This window comes from Lagopus muta, chromosome 1 (genome assembly GCF_023343835.1).
Source record: "Lagopus muta isolate bLagMut1 chromosome 1, bLagMut1 primary, whole genome shotgun sequence".
In the NCBI taxonomy this organism is placed as follows: domain Eukaryota; kingdom Metazoa; phylum Chordata; class Aves; order Galliformes; family Phasianidae; genus Lagopus; species Lagopus muta.
Genome location: NC_064433.1, coordinates 167,581,440 through 167,603,146, shown reverse-complemented (window position 1 = coordinate 167,603,146; position 21,707 = coordinate 167,581,440). Strand labels below are relative to the sequence as shown.

The window sequence follows — 21,707 nt, the reverse complement described above, 5'->3', positions numbered from 1 at the left end:
CAAAAAGTTTGTGGGAATTTTTGTCCAGCTTTATTTACTGCTACAAATTGCTTACCAGACCGAGCCTGTTCAGACTGCTGTGCTTGTTACACCAGCAGAAAAACAGCTTTAACTCTGCAAGTCCTTTTTTTCTTGCAGTGTACTTTCACTCACTTTCACTAACACGATACAAAAATGATGCCTTGGGATTACAATTGCGTGATGGAAACTTTTTACTACACTTCAGTGAACCTTAAGGGAAAACACGTACATATATGTACTGTGAATATTATGTGGATTTCCAGGAACCCTGTCAAAATTATCTCATGAAACGTTAAAAAAAAAAAAGACAACTAGAAAGAAAACTGCTTCATTAACTTCTTCCATTACTCACACCACGGGTAGATGTAAGACTAAAACTAAAAGCATTATTTTCAAAAGCCTTTTGAAAATGTGGCTGGGTTTCCTACCCTCTTACCTCTGTGAGCCATGCAGAGAATGAGTAGTCCGTGATCTTCTGAGCATCAAAACACCACGTAAAGCAGCAATGTAATTCCAGATTACGTCCAAAATGCTGAATTGTTTAATCCATGAACAAACCACAGTGTACTTTGTTATACATCTGGGGAAAAAAAAAAAAAAAGAAAGAGAAAGAAAGAAAAAAAAAATTAGGGTATGATGAAACAGAAAACTCTCTTTGTGGTTTTTTGTATATCATCCTTGCCACTTTCATAATTAGAGGACATAGGCTACCATTAAAGTCAATTGCAAAGTTCTCGTTGACTTCAGTAGATGTAAACCAGGCATTAATATTATGCTTTTCAGTTTTCTTGAGGTTTAAACACCCCATAAAATAAATTTACAGATGAACTAGTAAATGTACACTTACAAAGAAACCTCCTAAGGAGTCCCTGAAGCCATATTTTTAAATGCTGCTATTCATTTGGTTTCTATCGACCAGATTAAGGGACTGTCAAACAAGGGTGCATAGATCAAGAGCTGCAATAAGAAATGCTGAAAATACACTCCAGCAGTCTAATCTCAAAAACATCATTTGACGTACTTGACAAAATGGACTTAGAAGAGGGTTTCATGTTATGTGACATGTTTCACGAGTACAGAAAACCCTATCTATTTATTTATCTGTCTATCCATTTCACTGATCTGTAAATGAAAACATGTACAGTAGACACAGCAATTTTATTTTTTTTTTTTCCAGGAACCCTTTCAAAACCACTCACATAAAAATACAAGAAAAGTTAATTGAGAATGAGAGTCTAACTGATGAGAAGTCAGAAACACTACCATCCGGAGCTGACATTTTCTTCTATACAACTATGTGCCCATTGGGCATAATTTTTGATCTTGCAGACTTTCCACATGTAAAACTCCAATTGACTTCAGTGCAAATGAATGAACTGCAGGATCTAATTAAGCCTGATGAGGTCTGAAAAACAATCTTATACGGTGCCTGAACATTTCCATGAATTACAAAGATTTTCAAGATACTTTGCCTAGCTCATTGCCAAATAAGCATCTGCAAATATTTAGAAGGATAATGTGTAAATATAAGGTGAGCATTAGATGATAAGCAGATATAAGGAGCTAACAGTTACCTGAACTGACTTGATGAAGGCTTTATTAATGGAACATCATACATGACATTACCATGCAAAAAGTGGTGATTGATGGATGACATTTGCATAATAATCTTGCACAACTGGCACAAGCAGAAAGGCCCTTTTGACAATTAATAACCACTTGGGAAATGTTTGCCTATTACCACACAGAAGCATGGTAGGAGAGGCAGGGATATTGTCCAGCTTTCCAGGGTAGAATTCAACCTCAACTGGAAGACCTTGTTTTCTTTTTCTACCACGTCCTGATTCATTCAGGAAAATTCAGCTTCTCTACATGTGAGCTGGAGTTCTGCAGTTGCCATCCATCAATTCTGCTCAGTGCTGATTCATCTCCAAAGCAGATACATACTAGATGTATGGCCAAAACCATATGAGAATAGACAGCATACTCACAAAACTCAAGTCAGTGTTACAATGCAAACACGTTTTGGAAGCAAAACGAAGCTGCAGAAATCAGTCTTTTATTCTTAATTTATGTAAACTGATTCTTGTAAATTCAGTGTTACCTTAACATGGCGTTCTCCATATACCTGCTGTTACCAAACTAATGAACCTCACCTGTTCTGCGTTCAGATGTGGAGTACTCAGTACAGAAGAGACATGGAACTGTTGAAGCACATCCAGAGGAGGGCCACAAAAATGATCCAAGGGATGGAACACTTCTTCTATGAGGACAGGCTGAGAGAGCTGAGGCTGTTCAGCATGAAGGCTCTGAGGTGATCCGAGAGCAGCCTTTCAGTATTTAAAGGGGGCTGTAAGAAAGAAGGGGACAGACTCTTCAGCAGGGTTTGTTGTGATAGGACAAGGGGAAATAGCTTCAAACTAAAAGAGGAGAGATTTAGACTGCATGTAAGAAAGAAGTTATTTGCAACAGGGTGGTGAGGTGCTGGAACAAGTTGCCCAGAGAGGTGGTGGATGCCCCATCCACCCAAGGTCAGGCTGGATGGGGCTCTGAGCACCGGATGGAGCTGTAGGTGCCCCTGTTCATTGCAGGGGAGCTGGACCAGATGGCCTTTAAGGGTCCCTTCCAACTCAAACGATTCTATGATTCTAAGACTATTTCCACTATGTGGCATCATACCCTCAGAGACCCATCATCTGGGATGGTGTTCTCAGGCCCACACAGACTGACAGAGAGACTGATGGCAAAGAATCACAGAATGGTGGTCTAACTGAAACTGGGAAGGACCTTAGGAATCCATGTGGTCCATGCCCCAGTCATAACAGGACTAATGTCTACATTACGTTTGGCTCCCAAGACCTTCTTGGCCATTCTCTATGTCCATTCAGGAAAGTGGCAAAGAAACCGTGCTGGAGGCTGGCCACAAATGGTAAAATTTGAGAGCTCCACATTTCTCTTAAGGGCAACAGGGACAGGCTGCAGGTCCAAGTAAAGGCCAGAGGCAATACCAGAGGGGTCACTTCCAGCCGAGCCACTGGTGCACCCAGCTGGTGACTGCTCAGCCACTCTGTGAGTACGATGTATGGAAAGTCTGAGCATGGGAAGGAGCTGTGTGAGGCAGAGAAGATGAAATCTCTGGAAATATTTGCTGTTAGGTCTTAGTAAATCTCTATGGAATATTTGGTAACTGTGTTTTTTTCCACTTCTTGAAACAGTCGACCAAATTTGAAAAGCTTTGTGGAGATGGCAGAAGACATATACCTGATTCAAAGGAAGAGAAAGATCTGTCTTTGCTCTGAAACTTCTTAAAACTCAGGGTCGCATTATTATTATTTCTTTTTTCTTAAGTAGAATAACAACATGGCTGTTTTTGTTGTTGTCTTTTTTTTTTTCTTTACCAGCCTTCTTATAAGAAGTTAAATCACTTATCACTATGGCTAATACTTTAAAAAAAAATTCTAGAGAATGACATCCCATATAAATATATTTGACCCAAATGTGAGTTTGGCTAAGTTCTAAACTGAGAACAGAATCTTATAGCAGAAAACATTAGGAAAACTTCCTCAGGGGCAGAGCTGCCCATCCTGCCTGCAATACTGTTTATTAAGCACTTTGGAATCCGTAGACACGAACAGAACCATGTAACCAAAGCTTCTGGCCTGCATTGCCCCACTCCCTCTTTCTGCTGCAGTAACTTACTGTTAATTATTGTTATGAACCACAGCTGGCTGGTGGGAGCACCAGGCAAGCATGCTTTCCTCTGGAACTAAACTCCGGGAAAAGAAAAAATTCTGAATATGCATTGCATCAGGATTAAAGACAAATTGTGAAGTTTGCTTCCAGAGCAAATGCTGGTGCATTCAAAGCCTATTAAGGTACAGGGGAGGGAGTGCCAAAGGACGAGAGCACTCTGCAAATACAGCTGCAATTCCATGAAGTCAGAGCAAGCAGCCCACAAGATGAAGTAAGTAAGGGATGCAGTGTAACAGCCCACAAAACACAAACGGATCTTGCTGTTTAAACTATTTAGACCATGAGACCCAAAAACTGATGAAATTAAACATAAAAAATACGGCCGTTGTCTTCAGGTCAGGTTTTACTTGTGGATTTTATCTTACAGCTCTAAATCCCAATTGTTAAAATGTTTTCTCTATTGTCATTATTATTAAGGTATTTCTTTTTAGGCTTCCAGTATGGGACATCACTAACTGGTAAGGGATCATGGGCGAACTGTCCATCCTGTGGCAGTGAGCAGAAAGTTTGCTACTGATTTCGGAGATGTGAGATTTTTACCTGCAGGAAATCAAGGTAAGTGGGAAATAATATACATTTTATCCAATTAAAAAGTGAAGCTCATGCATTTTCAGGTTCTCAGCCCACAGACATTTCCTTTTTCTGTCAGAAAAATACAGTTGGGAGGATATGTAACGTAAAGTACAAAAAAGGTGCTGTAACACAGAGAAGGCCAAGGGGGCCAAGGCTGTAAATTCCTTCCATCGACATGGTAATCTGTATTTGTAAAAGGCCAATATTGAGCAGGCAGCGAAAACAGAAATGCATAACCACATCACATTGTTCCACTGCCAAAAACATTCATACTAATTTCCACCATCAAACGCACAGTATGATTACTTAAAGGTTTTTTTTTTAACCAATCCAACTTATAAAAACAAAATCCTCAAGATGGTGTAACTTCACATTTTCATATTCTGTAACATGAATATCCATCAAATTGGCAACAATCCTTACCTTGTGTACAAGCCTCCTTCAGGGTCATTAATGTGGAATCAACTCCTTGCAGTAAGTAAACACTTTTTTTCCTTGGTTTTTATGTTGAAAATTGAAAATTAATCTTGCAAGTCATGTTGAACCAGGAAAACAGGGTTGACAAAGCAAGCACTGTAGTCTGATATCTTTTATTAGGCCAACTTAGAGTTCAAAAATATGCAAGCCTCCTTGACCACACACAAGTTCATGTATGCAGAACTCCAGGCTGGACCCATAAAATGGATTAAACTACTTGCTTTGTCACTCCATATATATATATATATACACACACACAGTATATGTATGTACATATATACAGTATATAATGAACATGCATATACATTTTCAAGGCTTCAGAATAAACTGTTCTTTGATGCAGCTTTAAAATAACAGCTCTGAAGGACTTCTGCTGGTTGGCATGTAACCATGCTATGGGTCAACAGGTTTCATAAAGAAAATTTAGCAGTGCACACAACAAATCCTACTTCTGATTCCTAATGAGTTGTAATTCCTATGCAAAAACTCATGACTTTCACTAACTGCTAAATATTATTAGCAGTTCCTTTCCTTTAATGGTAATAATGAGAATAGCTGGCAATATAGTAATATACTAGGAATAATAATGTAATTCACACAAAGTTTTGTAGGAACAATAAAAAGGTTACTAAACTTACAACTCTAACACTTCAGAATGTTCTATGCAAGTAAAACCCTCTGTAAATGGATATGTCTCTCCTGCACAAGAATTCAAGTGTTTGTAACGTTGCTATGTGCCCACAGCAAGGTGTGTGCATAACCTGCTCACCTCTGCTTTTCCTCCCACAAGCATGTATCAAGATCACCGCCCAGCTCTTCAGCAGCCCTCCATCCAGAGGATGAGTCATCTGCCTGCAGAACAGAAGGGCACTGGTGGGAGATCTATTCCAAAGAACATGCAAAGAATTACAGGAACGAAAGGAATTGCTCTTCTTTCTTCAAGTTCTGGTGACTGGGAAACTCCTTAATGGTGTTTCATTAAGGGCAGTCACGTCAGTAAAAGCTAGCTTTGTTAGGACAAAAACTGAAGAAGCAGTGCCCTTCTGCAGTGTCAAACCTCTGTGCTACTATCCTCAGCACTGCTTCCCAAGTGTGAGTATCAGCAATTGTGTGGTATCTCTGCATCCCTCATCTGCTGGAATTCAGCCAGCATGGGCTGTGGCAGCATCTTGTATTCTAGTTGTGCATGCCTTGATAAGGGCTGGTGGATCTAATCTCCTTACATCAAAGGTGGCTCTGATGCAGGCTGGTAACTCATTTTGAGTGCATTTGAGGCCATGGCTAAGTATTTTAAGACTCATTCCTGTACAATAAAGGCTGTTTGTGACCAAAGAGCATCACAGATTTGCTGAAGAGTTTCGTCTACCTCAAGTAATACGTTAATGGTCTGCTAACATTCAAGGATGATCAACATTTTGATCCTCTTACCGGTGAACTGGGTCTTGGGAAAAAAAAATATTGGTAAGTGGATATACTGATTCATAAGAAACCTGAAACCACCTTTAGAATACATTTAAGATGTTGCCTCAGAGTCACCCTATCCACCTGAAAATAATATGGAGGATTAGACATAAAAGCTAGGACTTTATTTATCCGTGAGCTGAGGTAATGGCTACTAAAAATGTGGATTTCATTGACAGATGACTTAGTGAACGTGATGACAGCAGCTCAAACGTGGCTCCATTAAAGATAAAAGTAACATGCTTAAATCTCATGAGAAGGGATTTTTTCTTATTGGTAGAGTATGTATGTCAAGACCTTTAGAAACCTAAGAACCACATAATGAGAAAATAACGAAGAATCAGCACTCGTAAGTGTCTGACTGAAGTTCCCACTAAATGGGCTTTGATAGATCATTTTTCTTCTGGCAACAAAGACACCAGAAGGATTGTCTGGATTGTAGCTCTTACTGCAACCTATGATGAAAAACACTTCCTATAGCCAAGTAGAAATCCACAGAGAGGACTTTCTCCCTAGAAATAGCCATGCATTTTTTGCACTTCTAAAGTGAATCTAGACCAGAGGTATCATCTAAGAACATCAGCACCACCAGAGGCAGAGGAGATGCTAAAACAGTACTGGACAAAAATATTGGGCCATTGTGTTCTTTGAAGACTGTTTAACCAGTAACAGGAAAGATACTGAAGAACTAAAACCAAAAATGAGCTTTTGGTTGTGAGAGCTCAGCCTCCACTGTTGCAGAGCCAGCTGTACAAACTTTGCAGCCTTTCCTTGTGCAGCTGGCACCAGTGAGGGTGGCTGAAAGGCGAGCTGAGAGCAGCCCCCCTTCCTCCGTGGGTTTCAGTGACAGCTGACTACAGCTACTGCATGGGTCTCCTGGAAACACTGACCTTGGTGACAGTGGTGGCCTTTTTTGGCCCTCAGTATCAGCCCTCCTATTAACAAGACACTAACGGTGAGATTCCTTTAGTCACTGGATAGACACAGACAATTCTAGCATGATACAGAATCATAAAAGAAATGCCAAAAACACATCAGATGAATAATTCCCCAGAATTATCTACTCCTTACCATTGACAGTAAACACTGCCTAAGGTGACACACTTCAGTGCAAATATTCATAGAATCATAGAATCATTTTGGTCAGAAAAAAAACCTCTAAGTTGATCATCAGGTCCAACTGCTAATCCCGTACTGCAGGCATCTACATTTAGAGTACAAGAATTCCACCCTAGATACTTGCATTTTGGAAGAAGAACGCAATGTGACGTGGATGCACTTGTGAGTTGATATTATCATGTCCTCCACATTACAAAGACTGGCTATTTTGACTTCCAGATCTTCTCTAGGCATCCACAGTGAATGCCAAACTGCACATTTGGGAGGATACTGGCCTATTTCTTAAGAGTGGAACACTGATTATGGCCACAGCATTATACTTCATTAACATGTTAATATGTTAATATAGCAACTGTGAAGTTCAGTAGTAACAAAATATCCCTCACTATAAATCCAGGCAAACACCAGTGCTGATCTACTTCTTCGACAAGGAACCAAAGGGCAGAGACCTGCAGAACTGGAGCTGCTTTTCACCCATGCATTGAGTCCTGCGCTGAGAAAGGATATGCTGTGTTTTAATGGACTTGGAGAAAAATGTGCTTTACAACAAGATTACTCCACAATAGTTGTCTAAGGAAAAACAAAGAGTAGGCAGGTGAGAGGCAGCACTGTTCCATGCAAACAAAGAGATGAGAAAGAGGTATGATTGAGGCTCCTACTTCCAGTTCCTACTGTTGTGATGTTCCAAACTGCTGTAATGTCTTTCTTAGAGACATTTATTATGTTATTCCAATCATTTTTCCAAGGTAGAGTAGGTCTACAGATCTCATTTGATACGTTTACAAGGAATTAGCAGTAATTAATGATGAAGGGTATAATAAATAAATCTGCTAATCTGACCAGATGTAATTAGATACATAAGAATGAGATGAAGTGAGTTGAAATGTCTCTAAACTCCATTGATTGCATTGGCTAACTTGATCACAAAGGGCACTTAGACACCCACTCACATGTGAACATCTAAGGTTACCCAAATACCTAAAATCTTTCTGAGGCTTCACAACTTGCATTGCTAGATGCGTGAGTATTCCAGACCAGCTTAGTGCTTGTGGTGGCAATGGTGATGAGGAGACAGTTGGACTAGATGATCTTCTAGGTTGTTTCCAACCTTGTGATTCTATGATTCTATGATTCTATGAACTAAATGATCTCACAAAATGCAGGAAGAGTCTGAAAACAAAGGTAGACAATTCTACTGAGATGAGAATAAGGCTCTACACTTAAGCAACACATAGAAAGTGAGGGATAATAGGTTAAGCAGCAGTTAACAAAAAAAAATATGCTAGGATTATAGCTGAATAATCTGAAGATGATTCACCAATGTCATATTGTTATGGGGAAAAGAAAAAACAGTCATAATGGTAGGACACATGATGGGAAGTATGCCTTACAAGGGATATTAAGGAATCTTTCCATTCATTTGGCATGAATTGCATTGCTCAAAGCTTTGGGCACTGTACATCAAGAGAGATGTGGAATAAAAGCTGTAAGAGGGGCTGGAGGTGAAGAAAAATAAGTTATTCTCAAACTACTTTAGGTCAAGAAACAAAAGAGATAGCAATCGACTTGCAGCAAAAGAGGTTCAGGTTATAGAGCAGGCTTGTCCATTTAATTTGCACATGTCAAAAAATAGTTTTCTAAAATGATTAAGCACTGGAGTACACTACTGAAATCTCCATTCTTGGAAGTCTTAAATAACAAGTCTGTAAAATATCTGTTAAGGAGAATATAGGTATATATCATTCTGCCTTGTTCAGACAGAAGGAAAAGATGGATTCTAGAACTGAGTGGTAACAATACATCTTAGAAATACAGAAATAAAAATATGACTTGCCTCTCTCAACAAGTGTAGCGTATCCAGATTTAGGACACTCTGACTTACTTCATTCTTCCAAACAAAGCCAGCTGGTAATATTACCTGTTCTTAAGACAACAAATACATTCTTTTAAACCGACATGTTTTAAAAACAGATGACCAGTTACAAAATAAAAAACCAAAAGTAACTACACATCAACATCATTGCTAAATATGTACGTACAAATCAAGCAATTTTAACACTTACTGTATAAAAATCAGATTTGCATTTCCAGTCACATGAACTACCTGGCATAGTAAACACACACATATTCCGTAGTAAGTAGAGTTACCACACAGTACGTGCAATATCATGCAGTGTTTTTGTGTCTTTTTAAGCTGCTTGTAAGCTCCCTGGAACAAAAACACCAAAGAACATTTTCTGACTTGAACAAATGAAGCAGCAGCATCTCTGCCATATGTAAAGATCACTTTCCTTTTCCTCAGTGCCTTCCCTGTAGACTGATGTTAGCACAGATCCAGAAGTATGACTTCATTCTTTGATCTTTTAAAAACAGATGGGCTGGGGATCACCATGAAAACTGCAGCTTCTTAATCTTCTAACATAACTGTTAAGACCATGTACCTTCTTAGAAATCGTGCCAGTTGTTTGCACTGAGTTAAGGCAATTTTCTGGCATTAAATTTCAATGACTCTGGCAGAAGGTCAAAAATACTTGTAAGTTGTTCTAGAAGGCCCTAGCATATCCCCATATTTCTGTGGGGTCCTGTGACAATGTTATGGAGTGTTCCAGCAAAGCAATGTTCAAAAGCAGAAGCGTAAACGTGGCAATTCACATTTTAAAGCTACGTGTTCTTTTGCATTTGAACAGAAGAACAAATCACCTGCTGCCCTCCTGCAATGAATTATCATCTCACTGATATCTGTTTCTTCAGAGTTTTTACCAAGGTTTAGAATTCAGTTGAGTTTTCCAATTCCCTTCCACATCAGACATTCTTATCTGTATCACAGTACTTCAGGTAAAAATCTAGTGTAAATGGTGTTATTCATGCCCTGCAAACTGCTGTACTTAAATACATACAGTGGCTCTTCCATCAGCCTCAGGAAAATGCTCTTCAAAACTGTTGGTTAGCACATTGGTCATTTATATACTAAGTCTAAAAGGGCGGTCATGCGTGCCACCAGGATTTTAGTATCTGTGACTCCACAAATTAACAAGCTTATCAGATATATCAGTTTACAGTAGAATTCCCATGCTGATGTTGGCTTCCTTAAGCAATACAGAATCCAGCAGATCCACAGCAGGCGCTGTCATCTGGAGCTCCATCAGCAGCAGCATCTGTAGCCACAGGTTAGCATGGACAGGTTAGCTTCTGGCTCTGTCAAAAACGTGATCAGGATTTGTCTACACAAGGTGCCTTGGAAAATCAATCTGGGTCAGCCGAGTAAACTGTATTGGATTTAAACTCTGTAAGTTTTCATATTTATGAGTGTTCAGTGTTTAACACTACTCAGTGTTTTAACACTATTAAGTATATCTGAATTTGAAAACTATCAACTCTCCTACCTTACAGAGATGAGTTTTTGATGCCAAGAACTCCAGCACTGGTGGTTTCTTAATAGGGACTTGCAAGCAAGATTTATTCAGGTGTAGGAGAGGCTCTGTGTAAATCCACAATTCTTAACTAAGCTGCAAGAAGAATGATGGCAATTATGAAAGAATTAATAGTCAGCAACCAAGAGGCTCATCTCTGTATACAGGGTTATAACAGGAGACATTTGGGTGCTAAATATTTAGACAATGCCTTACTGACATCAAGTTTTCCTAAAGTTCATGGGGCACTGTCAATATGGTGGTTTTGCCCCTCTTTCCGTAATAATTTATACAAACCAGAAATGACTTACACAACCAAAATAAACCTTCTTAACTGAAGCAAAACTACTTAGCTTGACAATATACATCTAAAATACAGATGTCCACATCTGACCTGTCAGATCACACTGTACACAAAAGTATATTTCTCTGTACAATTCCCCTCCAGAACAGATTAGATGGATTATACGCTCAAAATGTGTATTTTTCTTCTCTGTATATCAAGCGGTGTGATATGACATGAAATATACACTGTACACTTCTAGAGACAAATTACATTAATATATATTGAATTTTCCATTAGCCCAATATTTGTTTCATTTCGGCATGCCCTACTATAGATGATCGAGTTAACGAGTGCAGGTTTCAGATCTCTGGATGTACATATGTTTTACATCCCCCGTCCCTGTGCAGATCATAGAATCACTGCACTTGGAAGAGACCTCTGAGAGCACTTAGTCCAGTATCAGCCCATCCCACCATGCCCACTGACCACATCCCTCAGTGCCACAACCACACTGCACTTGAACACCTCCAGGCTTGGTGACTCCACCACTTCCCTGGGCACTTTCTTAACATATTTGAACAAAAGTAACATTTTAATGTTTTGCTTTTGGTGTGTTCTAGAGATCCAACTGTTTTCTTTTACTACAAATATCCTCTGAAGGTCGCTCCTTGTGATCACCATTGTCTCAAGACACTACATTCAGCTGCAGAAAGGACAAAGGGAGAAAAAGCTCTAGGGCAGTGTCTCACATCAGATTGCTCTAGAAACTCACCTGCCCTTACCATGATAACTTGTAAACTTTGCCAGATGTTCCTCAGCTCACGAGCCCCACTCCTCCAGCACAACCTCAGCCAGGCTGATGCCTCCGTTCACAGACAGTGCATTCACCTGGGGACATAACTTGGCAATTGCTGATCCATGCTCTTTATCAAAGCTTAAATTATGTGTAGCTAGTCTTTTTGGATGAGACTAGGTGGTGACATACTAATCTAGTTTCCTTCTGTAACAGGATAACAGATGGGAGAAGCAGGAGGTGTCATATCTTGACTGTTATTCACACTGACATGCATTATTCTTCTATCCAAGACAGAAACACAGTTTAGAGGAAACTAATACAGGATGAGTACAAAATGGTTATGAAGCCATTCACCAGAAGCATTTATCAACAGAGAATTGTTGAAATTGAAGGCTGTATAAGAGTAAGTCTGGGATTTCTCAATATTTCCATTACCAACCTAAGGGATGGAAGATAAAATATGCTTATTCGTTGTTGCAAATAATTCCAAGCTAAGAGAGGATGCCAGCTCACTGGAAGATGGGACAGAAACTCCGATGATCTTGACAAATTGGAGAAATAGTCTTGGGGTCTAGTTTGAGACACAGCGAAAGAAAGATTGGATGAGTTCAAAAAGGAGACATGACCTCTGTGAAATAAAAAAGACTGGTATGATTTAGTCTAGAGATGACTACAGAAAATATGCCAAGAAAATGACGGTTAAACACTGGCATAGATTGCACAGAAGGGTGTGAAATCCCCATCCCTGGATGTCTTTAGGAACAGGCTAACATCTGTCCAGCAAAACAAAGGGACAGCAGGTCAAGGGGGCATAGGGAGAGGCTGAATCATCTCCAAGCTGATACTGTCATCCAGGATGCAGTCATTCTGCATCTTCTAAAAAATTAGCTGGAAGTAGCTGCGTTTAGAAGAATTGTACAAAGACCAGCATTTCTCATTCAGCATTCTCAGAGCTGAATGAACCTGAGCTTTTTGGTTGTTAGAAATTCAGTAAGTCTGCTAGCTCTCAGAGTTCACTGCGCTAAAGCTAAGGCAGTCAGACAGCCTGCTTTTATAATGCTTCCATTGAATAAATTTGCAAAGCTGCTACCTAGAGTCCACATTATTGCTCAGCGCCACTTTGTTAATTTGGAATCCAGATCTGGTGACTGATTTAGGAAAACAGTTCAGCTAATCCCCGGTGAATAGAAATCCTCAGCCTAAGATTGTATGGCTCACCAGATTCCCACATGTGCAAATGCAGCAGTTGCCTTGCAAAGGGAGGTTGAAATATCCAGTACAAACCTCAGGGGGGGTTCACATGACATGCAGGAGCTCCAAAAAGCTGAGGTAGAGACAATTGCAACCTGCACATGCCTACATGCAGAACAGCTTTTCTGTACATGGAAAGTGCATATGTGTATTCTAGAAAGCAGTTCTGTCAGGAGAGCACGCAGAGTTAAAAATGATAATTCTGCTAATTAGTCTTGCCTACTTTCTTTGGTCAGCAAATACAATTAGCATGTATACCCCCATGATAGCAACAATCTATAGATTTCAAATTGTTTTCACGTAATTGCCTTCTGCATGATAAAACAGAAACATGTCTGTCATTACAGGAAAGCTGTGCAGATTGCCTTCTGTCTCTCACATAGCCCTGGGCTGACCTATTGTAACCTATACAGTTACAAGGCCCACATATTCCCTCAGACTTGGTAGCAGGTGGGCTAGGATAGTCCTGGGATGCTGAGAGAGGCCAGTCAGGGGTATGTTATACATTGTGCCTGCTCCTGCAGTAGTTGTTCAAGCTCAGAAATAAATAAGTAAATGTAATTTAATTTATATATATATATATAAAATTAGGAATACAAAGAAAATTGATTCTTCCTCAGGGTTTTTATAGAGACGTAGCAATTGCTTTCTAAGGAGTCCTTCTGAGTGGCACTGTCTTCCTGCTTTAGTAAGGGTTGGTCTCCAGAGGTCCCTTCCAAGCCCTACAAGTCTGTGACTCTGCTTTAGAGAACAGTTTGAGTGCAAGAAAGAGTAGCTCCTACTGTAGCCCAGTACAGAACTTCTACCTACACACTTCAGAGGAATCCCCCTGATAGGGTCCTTGCATCATCTCACATCATTTACAACAGGAGCTTTGAAAACATTGTGTCAGCAGTCCAGTTATTGACTGGACCACGGAATTGACCATGTGACCACAGTACCTCAGGCACATGTCATCCTTTCCTCATCTTGCTGGGCCTTCCCATCCCATCCTCATCCCATAGCATTATTTTTTTTTTTGTATGGGATTAACCTTGAAGACTATTGGTACCTTTCCAGCATGGCCAATGATTCTCTCCTGTTCTCAGGAGGGTCAAGGTTTACCCCCACACCATCTAAATGCACTTGCATGCTTACACCGCCCAAAGAGAAACAGCTGCTCAGGATTTGGTTGCCCAGCGATCCCAGGTGACACTGAAGGACTTGAGCCTTTGTCCCACATAAGAAACCAAGCACCAAGAAATTCAGGGTGCTCTCCAATGCATGACAGTCTCACATGATAAACTCAGCCAACGTTTCTGAACTTACTGATTTAAGCGCACGGTGATGACGGGTTGAAACTGATGGTCTTGGAGGTTTTTTCCCAATCTCTATGGTTCTTTGACTGGGCTTGGTGGTGATGGGTTGATGGTTGGACTTGATGGTCTTAGAGGTGTTTTCTAGCTCTAAGCATTGCTGGTCTGTTTCCTGTAATCTGTAGGTACATATACAAAGCAAGGCTACAAGTAGGCAAAGATATGCAGATTGTGTTGACTAAGTTACAGCCCTTGCATCATCGTGTGCAGTACAGACACTCGATGTTAGCTATAATGAATGGCAAGCTGCATTTGCTGAAATAAGGTGGTGATTAAGTGATGAGCAAATATTTTCTGAATATCATTTTACACTGACACACTTTTAATAACAAACAAGGTATCTTTTTTCACGTAACGTTTTATAATTTTTATCTGCCTTGCTTCTAACCTCATTGCTATAATGCAATGACCACATATTGGGAACGTGCTGCAACTCACTGGAAGCTAACAGAACTGCTGCATGGAGTAGGGTGCCTTCTGGGTCCCCAGGAAATGATAATTCCCAAAGGAATGCTTCTTAGCTAAGCAGGCAGCATACAGACAGGAGCAGAGCAGGGGACCGTGCTTACACAGCCGTGTCTCCCCAGCCGCAAATAGGCACGCTGCGTGCCTCAAACCACTTCCATTTGTATCTGCACGGATGGATGTCAGAGATATTGAGCAACGTTTCTCTGTGCATTAGCCCTTCAGTACGCAAATCCTCCCTGTTTCTCTTCCCGGAATTCCCCCTAGAGCAGTTATTAATTAAAGGCAGAGAAGCAGCATTAACTTATCTATTAAAAAGCTGAAATGTAAATTCAGATGGATGCAGAGAAACACTTTTTCTTTATTTACTCTTGATTTACATCTCGATGAGTCAAATCCCCACAGTCTCATCGCGAAGCCAAACAAATTCATCAGCGATTGAAATCGCCTCGTGGGATCGTGCAGCACCACGCACGTCTTTAGTGAGCGCTATTGAGAAGGTGCGCAAAGAGCTCCACCGGCTCGCAGCGTGCGGGCACTGAGGGGCGGCTGATGTCCCGGGGCACGGGGAGGGCTTACAAAACCCACTGACATAAAAAGAGAGGAAAGCAGCAGGTGTAGAGAAACCAGAAGGAGCCGATTTTAGCAGCTGGAGGCGAAATACTGATTTTTTCCATCCAGGAGACGCGAAGACGCGGACGCTTCTCAGGCAGAGAGAACGCGGCGCTCTCTTCCCTTCCTTTTCCTTCCCCTTTCCCGCAGCTCCCGCCCAGAGCCGCTGGTGCGGCCGAGCTGCAGCCGGGGGCCGGGAGGGGCTCGGAGCCCTGCTGCTCCGCCCGGCCCCCAGGTGCGGCTGTAGCCTCCGCGCTGCACGAAACGGCCCGGCCCGGCCCTGCTGCTCGATGCTCCTCGTTCCCAGGTCGTCCCAACACACTCCTAGCACCGTCTCGACTGCCCCACACCATCCTAGCGCTGTCTTCCTGGAGAGAACCCCTCCGGGTGCCCTCATTGCGAGGGTCCCGAACAACCACGGGGGAGGAGGGAAGGAGGGAGGGAGGAACGAGGGGGGGGGGACACACAGCTTCCAGCCCAGGTGCGTTGTTTGCAGTTTCCACGTCCAGTTTCCACGCCTCGGACAAACTGTCTCGGGGCGTCAACTTCGCAGAAAATGGCCGAACGCGATTTTTTTTTCTGCGTTTGCACTCGTTTTGCATTTCCCCCTCCCGCAAAGTCGGGGCTGAAGCCAGGAGATAAAGAAGGGCAGCGGCGGTGAGCGCTGAGCGGCCCGGGATAGGCGGGGGGAGAGGGGAGGTGAAGGCAGAACCCCGGCTCCGGCCGCAGCCCGGGGGGGGGGGGGGGGGGATGGGGCACGGAACGCTCCGGGGGCAGCGACCGCTGCGCGGGTGTCTGCGGGGAGAGATAAGGACCGGGCCCGAGAAACTGTGACAATGAAATAGCGAGAAGCGGGGATCGCTTGGAAGCAGCTGCAGCTCCGCCGGGTCTCTCAGAGAGGGGCGGGGGGACAGCGAGCGCACATGGCACGGGACGTGGGGCAGGAGGACATGGGGACAAGGGGGAGGAGGATATGGGGACAAGGGGGATATAGGGACAAGGGAATATAGGGACAGGGGAACATGGGGATATTAGGAACGGATGGACATGGGGACGGGGGGCCATGGAGCAGGGGGATATAGGGACACAAGGACACGGAGATCTGGGGACACAGGGACAGTGGCAGCGGGAAGAGGGAGCACAGCGGGCAGAGCGGGAGCAAAACTGAAAGTCCTAAATCGCCCCAACACGCATTTGTCGGTGCGATGCTGAGGGGTGAAATGAACGGAATTCACTCACAGCCCCTGAAAGTTCTTTTCTTTTCTTTTCTTTTCTTTTCTTTTCTTTTCTTTTCTTTTCTTTTCTTTTCTTTTCTTTTCTTTTCTTTTCTTCTCTTCTCTTCTCTTCTCTTCTCTTCTCTTCTCTTCTCTTCTCTTCTCTTCTCTTCTCTTCTCTTCTCTTCTCTTTTCTCTCTCCTTTTTCCCTTCCCTTCCTTTCCCTTCCCTTCTTTTCCTCCTAGCTTTTCAGGCAGCCGGGAGTTACTTTCCGCGTCGTTGTCGCTACGGTTTACGTATTTTCAGCGCACCGCAAAGTTTCCATCGGTGAAATCCCCGCACTCCCCCCGCAGCCGCTCAGCTCTGGGGACGCCGGGACCCGCCCGCCACTTCCCGCGGTGTCCCCGCGATGTCCCAATGCCGGTACCGGCACGGGGCACCCGCAGCCCCGAGGAAACCATGCCGAGACTCAAAGCCGCTCGGAAAACGATTGTTGGTTGCTTTAGTTTTTGTTTGTTGTTTCTTTTTTTTTTTTCTTTCCCCCAGCGGTATTGCAGAGTTTTCTGATTGTCTGAAGATTTTTTTTTTTTTGTCTTTTTTTTTCCTCTCTTTTCTTTTCTTTTCTTTTCTTTTCTTTTCTTTTCTTTTCTTTTCTTTTCTTTTCTTTTCTTTTCTTTTCTTTTCTTTTCTTTTCTTTTCTTTTCTTTTCTTTTCTTTCTTTCGGTTAATTGCTTTTGAGCTCCTGCTGAAAGGTATCCGTCGCTTTTCTTTGCCCGTTAAACAACTCTCCGTGCGCCGGGGGCAAATCGAAGTCTCGGGACACGCAGCGCGCTCAGCATTTGCGTTCCGTATTTTTAACGACGGCACTGAAAATCGCCGCATTTAATCGTGCCAAAATGGGAAGATAACGCGGTCATCGATCACCTCAGCTCACACCAAACCTACGCCAAGTTTGGGCGGGAGGCGAAACGCGCAGCGCCCGGGGAGGGAAGGAGGCACGAAATGAGGGACGTGGGACATCTGCGAGGAGAAGCGCGTCAGAAAACGGAGGGACAGAGAGGTGCCGTGGAGGGGACGAGGAGGGCAATGGGGCTGGAGAGGGGGAAAGCTGTGACACCGGGGTTTGGTTCGCGTCGTCAGGGAGAGCTCGGAGCTGGGGAACGAAAAGGGGAAAGGGAGCGGGCGGCCGGGGTTGTATGGACGGCTTCGGAACATCGGCTCGGGGACGGAGCAAAAGGGAGGGAAAGGGAAGAAATGGGGGAAAAGGAAAGAAAGAAAGAGGAGGGAAGGAAGGGAGAAAGAAATACTAAGAAAGAAGGAAAGAGAGAAATAAAAAGAAAGACAGAAAGAAAGAAAAAGAAGGAAAGAAAGAAAAAGAAGGAAAAGGCAAAACGCTGGGAAAGCGCTATCCCAGCGCAAGTTATTGAGATTTTTCGCTAAAGGCTGTCACAAATTGCAGAATATATATATACACACATATATATAACCTCCCTCAGCCGCTCGTGACGAACACGTTTCCAAGCCTCCGCCGCTAACGTACACAGAACCAAGGCTACGGCTGACACTTCCCAGCTACATAGGAAAAAAAAACGAAAACAAAAACAAAAACCCAACCTCGACTCAATTCCAAACAACGACTTTGCCCTAGGACAGCCCCCGTCGCTCAGCTCTCCCCGCCCCGGGCCCTTCCCGCGGCCCCCACAGCGCTCATAGGGCCGCACCGCCCCGCGCCCCTCCCGCCCCGCAACGGTTCGCTTTGCGATGCGAGGGCTGGGAGCGACCCTGCGGGGATCCCGAGCGGCGCTCGGCCCGGCCCTAACAACAACCTGCTCGCCTACACGCGACGGGGGCTGAAATAATAATTACGGAATGACGCCGCTCGAGACGCACAAAAAGTTTCCAGACCGAAAGAAAAAAAAATGTGTATGTATATATATATATATATATATATGTAATGTAAAAAAAAGCCCCACGCTCTCGGTAGAAGCGCCTCTTCGCTTCGACGCGCGGACCGCATTCATCCCTCTGCGGCTTTCCCAACACGTCTCTTTTTGAGCCCATCCCGTCACTTTAACCGTGCGGGGCCGGAGGGGTCGGAGCGGCGCCGGATCCCCCCGGGGCAGCGGTGGAGCGCAGCAGGGCGCGGGGCGGGGCGGGGCGGCGGCGAGCCGGAGCCCTTCCTCGGGCCGAGCTCTTCTTTTCTTTTTTTTTTTTCTCTTTTCTTTTCTTTTCTTTTCTTTTCTTTTCTTTTCTTTTCTTTTCTTTTCTTTTCTTTTCTTTTCTTTTCTTTTCTTTTCTTTTCTTTTCTTTTCTTTTCTTTTCTTCTCCTTTTTTCTCTTTTCCTCCTCTCCTCTCCTCTCCTCTCCTCTCCTCTCCTCTCCTCTCCTCTCCTCTCCTCTCCTCTCCTCTCCTCTCCTCTCCTCTCCTCTCCTCTCCTCTCCTCTCCTCTCCTCTCCTCTCCTCTCCTCTCCTCTCCTCTCCTCTCCTCTCTTTCCCCACCCCTCCCCCGCGCATCTCTGCGTTTCCCCACGTTACACCGCGATTTTTCCATCACATCAAAGGGAAGATTTTATTTATTTTATTTTATTTTTAAACATATAATTTTTTAAAGCGCTTTGAAAATCGTACAGGCGTTGACGTTCCGCTCCGTTTAGCAGTCCCCGAGCCCGGCCGCCAAGCGCGCTCCTGGAAAACGGCACTGGGACAGCGGAGCATCGCCCCCAAATGCCCACAGCCACCGCCGCCAGAGCCCCCTCTGCTTCAGGAGGAGCTGGGGAAGCTGCTGGTGACCAGCATCAGAGAGAGGGCTGGAAAAGTTTTGTTTTTATAAAAATGGGGAAGGAAATGGGATTTGATCTCTCCATCCCCATCGGCGCGTCCCGATACGGACGGAAAGTTTGCAAAGAGAGGACGAGAAGTGAAAGCTTCCCCCCTCCTCCCCCCCCCCCCCCCCCCCCAGTCCCATGGGCACGGGAAGGCAGAGGAGCGAGGAAGGCTGAAGGCTTCTTCCCAAAAGAGGGAGTCCTGAGGTCATTTCAGCCTTTTCGTCAGCATGGATGGAAAGGAAAGCTCAGCGGTAGGGAGCTGCCCCGAGGTGCCCGGCCATGCGCCCGCTGTGCCAAGCCGGGACCGGCCGTGAGGCCCGAGGGTGGCAGCCCTGCTGTGCGACCGCTGCTGCTTCTGTGTCACAGAGCGGGCGGAACAGCGAGAAGCGGGAGGGAGGTCGGGGGAGGAGGGGGGAGGGTCAGATCAGCTCCTTGATCTGTCCCAGAGGAAAGCAGCCCGCGGCCCGTGCTGACTTTTGCCTACGAGGCATTTAGTGGGCAGGGAGCGGTCGGTGTGCCTTCGGGAAGAGACGTGCGGCTCTGAGAACGTCGGAGGGAGAGGTGGAGGGGGAGGGGGGGGAAGAGAGAAAGAAAGAGGAAAGAGAAAAGAAAGGAGAAGGAGAGAAGGAGAGAGAGAAAGAGAGAAAGAGAGAAAGAGAGAAAGAGAGAAAGAGAGAAAGAAAGAGAGAGAGAGAGAGAGAGAGAGAGAGAAAGAAAGCAAGAAAGCAAGAAAGCAAGCAAGCAAGAAAGAAAGAAAGAAAGAAAGAAAGAAAAAGAGAGAAAAGAAAGAAAAAGAGAGAAAAGAAAGAAAGAGAGAAAATGAAAAAAAGAAATTTTAAAAAAAGCACCCTGCACCTAACTGAGCCCTTCCCCTCACGGCTCGCTCCCCGCTCGCTGCAGCACCCTTCTCACCAAAACCGACCCCACGGTCCCTTTCCCCAACACTTGCGAGGACAGAGCGCTGCCCGCCCGCCCTCAGCCCAGCCCCGAGCTCTCCCCGCAGGCTCTCCAGTCCCGGCCTCTCCCATCAGCCCCGTCCGGCCCCGGGGCAGCTCGAGGAGCTCATTTCGGGCTGCGGTTTTGACTTCCCGCACAAAAAAAACTCTCCGTTTTTCCAGTGACACCGCGCGCTGTCCGCCTTCGAACCGGGAGATATTCGTTCGTTTTATTTCTTTCCGCAACGACGAAGAAGGAGCGGGATTCGGAGGGCGCAGCCCGAGCCGGGAGCCACGGGAAGCCGCTTTCATTTCATTCCTCCGGAGCCGTCCGGGAGCGGCACCGCGCTCCGCTGCCCCATCGCCGTGGGCCGCGCGCGTTCCGCAGGGACTCTTCTCCCGAAAACCCCGCAGCGCGATGAAATCCACCGTCAGTCGGGAGGGGAAATCCGCACGTCTCACGCGGGCGGCTCGGGGGGAATCCCAGCTCCCGCCCTGCCCGGCCCGAGCCCGCTCGGCCTCGCCCCGCTGTCGGCGGGAGGGCAGCGCCTCGAGGCCGGGGGAGGACCGAAGCCTCCGCCCGCCCGGGGCACGTCGGCCTGCGGCCCCGCGACCGCGGAGCGCCAGGTCCCTCGGGGCCGGGCCGGGTCTGGCCGGTGCGCTGCGGGGAACGGAGGCCGGCACCGCTCGGGAACGCGTTCCCTCGCCCCGACCGCGGAGGAAGGCCGTCCTCTCGTGTTTGCAGTTTTCTTTGTTTACATTCACTCTAGAAAACATTGGCCCGTGGCCAGCAAAGTGCGCTCGCGTTTCTCGGTGGAAAGCCGAGAGCGATCCGGCCCTGGCGGCTCCGCGCTGCCCGTCCTCCCCTCATCCCGCCGGGCCCGGGAGCAGCGCGTTGCCGGCCGGCTGCACCTGCGAAGGGCGCGGGCCGCTCCTCGCAGCTCGGTCTCCCCGGCCCCGGCCTCCCCGAGGCCGCAACAGGTTTCTCTGCGCGCATCGCCTCCCGCTGCGGGCTGCGGGGCGGCGCCGAGCCGTGCCGCGCCGCACCGCACCGAGCGGAGCCGCGCCGTGCCGCCCGCCCCGGCACACGGAGCCGCGGGGCGCGGCCCGGAGGGGGGGGCCGGCGGGTGCCCGAGGTCGCGCGTGTGCGCCGG

General features: G+C 45.4%; 1 long non-coding RNA gene across 1 annotated transcript in view; it reads right to left on the bottom strand.

Moving 5' to 3' along the window:
• The window catches only part of LOC125701512 (uncharacterized), a 29,048-nt gene extending 17,182 nt beyond the window's left edge, over positions 1-11,866 (bottom strand). The window contains exons 1-5 of the long non-coding RNA XR_007380267.1: positions 10,788-11,866; positions 9,235-9,322; positions 5,594-5,672; positions 2,178-2,371; positions 458-601 (exon numbers count right to left, since the gene is read on the bottom strand). This is a non-coding gene — a long non-coding RNA (uncharacterized LOC125701512). The remainder of the gene's footprint in view (positions 1-457; positions 602-2,177; positions 2,372-5,593; positions 5,673-9,234; positions 9,323-10,787) is intronic.
• Between the last annotated feature and the right edge of the window lie 9,841 nt (positions 11,867-21,707).